The sequence below is a fragment of the Sceloporus occidentalis genome, unplaced genomic scaffold, assembly GCF_023333645.1.
Source record: "Sceloporus occidentalis isolate IW3139 unplaced genomic scaffold, rSceOcc1.0.p SCAF_222, whole genome shotgun sequence".
Classification (NCBI taxonomy): domain Eukaryota; kingdom Metazoa; phylum Chordata; class Lepidosauria; order Squamata; family Phrynosomatidae; genus Sceloporus; species Sceloporus occidentalis.
Window position 1 is genome coordinate 1,310,518 of NW_028317202.1, and position 5,456 is coordinate 1,315,973.

General features: G+C 46.1%; 1 pseudogene; it reads right to left on the reverse strand.

Moving 5' to 3' along the window:
* Positions 1-1,132: 1,132 nt before the first annotated feature.
* LOC149276998 (long-chain fatty acid transport protein 3-like) lies at positions 1,133-4,120 on the reverse strand (annotated as a pseudogene).
* Between the last annotated feature and the right edge of the window lie 1,336 nt (positions 4,121-5,456).

Consider the following 5,456-nt stretch of genomic DNA (forward strand, 5'->3'; position numbering starts at 1 on the left):
CACGCCAGTCCAGGCGTGTTTGTGGGAGACATTGTCATTGAGTATTGTAGTCTGTGTGTAGCGCATGCACAAAAGGCAGGGTCCTGTTACAGCCCCCACAGCAATGTTACCTTTTGAAGTTCAAACCCACATGTTATTTTCTTTTAGCGGTTTTATTAATATATATTTCTGTTTTGTAATAACTTTTCATGTCCTTAATGAAACTTGAATGCAGATGTCAGTGTTGACGAAGGGCGGTGGATTCAGCAGCCGCTGCTCCCCACTTTAGTATTAAAACACCCCCCATTTTTTTTATTCTTTTATTGGCTGCCTTGTGTGTGTTCCTTTTATTTTTTTTTGTTTGTATTCCAACTTTGTGGCTACAAATTTGGATTCAAGTTCCTGAGCTGTACATTTCCTGTCCGCTGCTCAAGGGGAAAAAAAAACATGAAGAAATGTTAAAAAAGAAAAATGTTTTTTAAAAAACCAAACCATTGTATTATTTATTACTTGCAAGCTCTGTTAATAAAGAAAGAAACCGTTTATAGTTTTTTATTTGATCATGTAATTCATTTGGGGTCTGGGGGCTGATTTACATAACAAGCCCTGGAATCTGTCCACGGGGTCTGTATTATGAGGGCTCAGCAGGGTAAAGGGTAGTTTCTCAACCACAAGAGAGCTGTACGAAAAATACATCCAACCATCGCCCCCTAACCACACAATCCTAACCTGTAAAGCTGCTTGAGAGGGCCATTAAATACCCTCCCCACACACCAAACTGTTTAAATAAAATGAAAAAGTCATCAATCTGTTCCGCTTTAATATGAGATTTTGTTACCATTTTATAGTAAAATATAAAATAATACGAAGGAAGACAAAAATTCACAAGAACGTCTGCGCATTGTGTCCCGTAAATTACATTTTTATCAAATGATAAATTTACAAAAAGATTCCCAGGCTTTTCCGTGACGTAACCATTAGAAAATGCTGGAATGGATACCCCCCACTACTACCTCCCGCTAAACCCTGAACTCCGAGTCCATGATCCGATGGTACAGATCCTCTGTGAGGGGCCACTTACAGTGACCGCTCTCGTCCACTCCTGGACGCGCAAGGGAGAGAAACCATCCTTGACCAGGCGGAGCTTCTGCTGTTAAAAGGTCCCCGTGCACTCCATCGCCTCCTACAGAACAACGTACAGGGCTTAGCAACCACACGGATACCATGCACCAGTAACCAATCACACAGGGGAATGGCATACACCAGTAACCAATAGCACAGGGGAATCGTATACAGCAGCAGCCATTCACACAAGGGAATCCCATACACCAGCAACAATTCACACAAGGGAATCCCATACACCAGCAACCAATCACACAGGGGGAATCCCATACACCAGTAACCAATCACACAGGGGAATCCCATTCACCAGCAACCAATCACACAGTAACCAACACCCAGACTCACCATCAATCGTATGAACCGTGGACAGGCGTACGAGGTAATGGACTCCACTACGTGGGTGTAAAGTCTCTCCAGGTCCAGCCTGTGGCCGCGGCGCAGAGTCACAGATGCCATGCCGGCCCGGCAGTCGTGTCCTGGAGAAAAAAAATCAAGTGAAGATTCACCTTCCACAATCTATGAGGGCAGCAAATATTGGGGGGTATGAGAGGGTCGTGTTACCTGGGACCACTACACCAAACACATTGACCTCCTGGAAGAAATCCAGCCCACTCAGGATCTACGACACCTCAGTGGTTGCCACGTTCTCTCCCTTCCATCTGCAATAGGATTATACGAAAACGAAAAGGATTTTTTAGTTTCACTCCAATGTCCATTAAAATGGAAGCTCGCCTGCCACGTCACGGCAAACCTCTTAGGCGAGTCCTACACTGAACAATTCACCTTGCTGCTTTGAGCTAAAGGGAAAAATATCTAATGAGACAGAAAGGGGTATTCTCTGAACCCCTAAACACTTATTAGCCCTTACACTTATTAGCCCTTAATAGGGACCACATGGGATGGGCGGCAGCACTTGTAACCTAGCTGTGAAATACAAAATTGAAATACAAAACACACAGAAGAAAGCCCGGCGCTCAAACTCTTGGGTAGTAGCTATGGCTATAGTAGTCATCAGCCCAAAATACATAGAATAAACAACAACAAAAATTGTTACCTGCGCACTATCCCAAATCCCTATGCTTATTTAGACAAATGAAGGTTTGTATACGAACACGGCATCAGGGATGGGGCAGGGAGATTGTATCAGGGACAGGGCAGGGAGGCTGTATCAGGGGCAGGGAGACTGTGTCAGGGGCAGGGAGACTGTATCAGGTATGGGCAGAGAGGCTGTATCAGGGGCAGGGGGAATGTGTCGGGGCAGGGAGACTGTATCAGGTATGGGCAGGGAGACCCCTTACAAAAAATTACTGCAGTTTTTCTGAAGTAATACTGCAGTTTTTTGGACATGAAAAAACGGCAATATTGCACTTTTACTGCAGTATTACTGCACATTTACTGCACTTTTACTGCATTTGTACTTCACTGTACTGCAGTTTTACTGCACATTTACTGCACTTTTTTTTTTATATTGCAAACCTACAGTTGTACTTCAATGTACTGCAGCTTTATTGCATTTGTACTTCCTTACAAAAATAACTGCAGTTAAACTGCAGTACAGTGAAGTACAAATGCAGTAAAACTGCAGTAAATGTGCAGTAATACTGCAGTAAAAGTGCAGTATTGCAGTTTTTTCATGTCCAAAATTTTTTTTCGTAAGGGACTGTATCGGGTATGGGCAGGGAGACTGTGTCAGGGGCAGGGAGACTGTGTCAGAGGGAGGAAAAGGTGACCTCCACATGCTCAGTACCTGAAGGTGTCTCCAGTGCGGTCCCGGAAGTACACGAAGCCCAACTCATCCTGCATCATCAGGTCTCCTGTATTGAAGAAGCAGTCACCGACCCAGAAAACATCCCTTAGCAGCTTCTTCTCAGAGAGCTCCCGGCTGCCCACATACCCCAGGAAGGGTGACATGGGGGTAACTGGAGAGATGAGAAGCCTGGTCTCTCCTGCAAAGACACAAGAGCATGAGGCCAGCTGCACATACAGGCCAGAAAGCATCAGCCACGGTAAGAACCCCAAGAGCTTTATACAGCATCACCAGGTGTACTCAGCACTTTACAAATGCAACACCATAACTAGCAGGTAAATAACGGCCGCGAGAGAAAAATTAGAGGGACACAAGTGTTATGGTAATGGGGGACATGGATCCCAGATAGCCCACAATGTGCCTCAGACCTGTCACAACCACGGGGTCCAAGAATAAAGGCAGTGAGAGGGGCCACAGAGGGCACGCTACAAGCAGGTGTAAAGAGCCTTACCTGTAGCTGGTTTGTTAGGTACCGGTACAGCTCCCCGATGTTCTGAAACACAGTCATGTTATATTTGCGGCAATCGCTCCATAACTGGGTGGCAGAGAATCGTTCCTCCAGTACAAGTGAAGCCCCTGATTGGGGAGGAAAAAACTTGAACGACATACGCAGCACCAGGAACGTAGACATCCCCTAATGCCCAACTTGGAGCGCCCGGACGGCTCAGCAGCATCACTGAACACTCACCGATACCGATGCAGCCCCCGATGCCCAGTAGGGCTCAATACTTGTGATATAGGGGCAGTGACATGTAGATGATGTCATCAGAGTGTGCCCAGCACAACTGGTGGAAGGGGTAGCGCATTAGGGTTTTCAGGTGGCTGATCCGAGCCGCTTTCGGTAACCCTAAAAAGCGGCAACAAGAAAGGGTACAGTCACGGCCACACCCTACAGGAGGTACTCAGTGACATGATACCACGCTGTGGAATATGACGGCACTATCTTAATCAATTTATGGTAACACTGGGTGCCGGAGATGAAGATACAGATGGCGGTGTCCATTGGGTTTCTTGGAACCCTCGGCTGGGAAGGAGGCTCAGCCTCTGAGGTCTCGTCTATCATTTTCTGAAGGTTCCTGACATCATCGGGGTATTCCCGGGGCCAATGACCCAGGTCTTTATCCCAATCTTCCGCAGACCGGGTAGAATCTCCTGGACAGCTTCAAACAGGTCTACGGGGAAGAGGCTCATGAGAGGCAGCAACTTCAGCATCCCACAGTTACCCCCTGTGCAAGCCAGTGTCCCCCATTAATAGCCACTTTATCAACTGGTACCTCCCACTATTCCGCGTGTGATCTGCATTACCCCCATCCCCACGGTGACACCGCTCATTCTCCCTAATACCCCTTTATTCCATTTGTGGCCCCACATTCTCCCTCAATACCCCGTTTTTCCACCCTGTGCCCCATTCTCCCTCAATACCCCTTCTTCCACCTGTGACCCCATTCTGCCTAATACCTCTTTATTCCACCTCTTACCCCTCTTTCTCCCTCAATGCCCTTTATTCCACCCTGTGACCCCAAATTGTCTCTCAATGCCCCGTTATTCTACCCTGTGACCCCCCATTCTCCCTAATACCCCTTTAGTTCACCCTGTGACCCCCCCCATTCTAGGGCTGCAACCAAAGATTTTTTTCATAATCGACTGGTTAACTGTTTCTTTTCATATAGTCGGATAAAAAAACAACATGCAAATTTTCCGTTTATTTCAAATAATTTGAACAAACAGAATAAAAAGCGTAAAGTTTCCATTAACGTATCTCTATCACAATGCATTTCTCTAACTACCTTCTTATTATACAGCCTTTTATAATAATTAAAGCCACAGGAACCCAAACCCCATGTTTCCCCAACTACCTAAAAAACGTTTTATTAATAAATATTCATTCACATCTAAACAGTTTTTTCATATTTCATCAAAACTATGAGTGAGAAAAAAACATTTCTTGTTTTTATTTCCTTTTCTTTGCCAACCTGCCACCAGTTATTTCCCCCCCATATGCTTTATACCCCATATATGCCACTCTGCCACCAGTCGATATGCCTTATAGACCCCTGATACGCCGCTCCCCACCCCCGATACGCAACTCTGCCCCCCCCCCCCCAAAAAAATCACTGGTGTCTAGTGGGTGCAGCTGGTGGGGGGCTGCGCGAAGTACTTATACAAACCCCCGCTCCTGGCCGGCACCTTTGCGGGAACCTTTATAAGGGAGCACCGGAAACGTCACGTGACGCTGGCGTTCCGTCACAGAAGCCAAGGCAGGAGAGTAGCGTCGGTTTGTGTCATCACATGACAGGGACGCTCAGCAACTGCCAGGGAGGAGGATCCAGCAGCTCTGCGGAGATCAGGCTCTTACAGGTACTGTCCGATCAGAATATACGGTAAGACCAGGGGCATTTTATCCTATATTCCATAAAATTCATTCAACTAATCCGTAATGAAAATCTTTAACAACTAATCACAAATAACAACGATTTTCATAATCGTTTCTATTGATTAATTGTTACATCCCTACCCTATTCTCCTTCAATACCCCGTTCTTCTACCC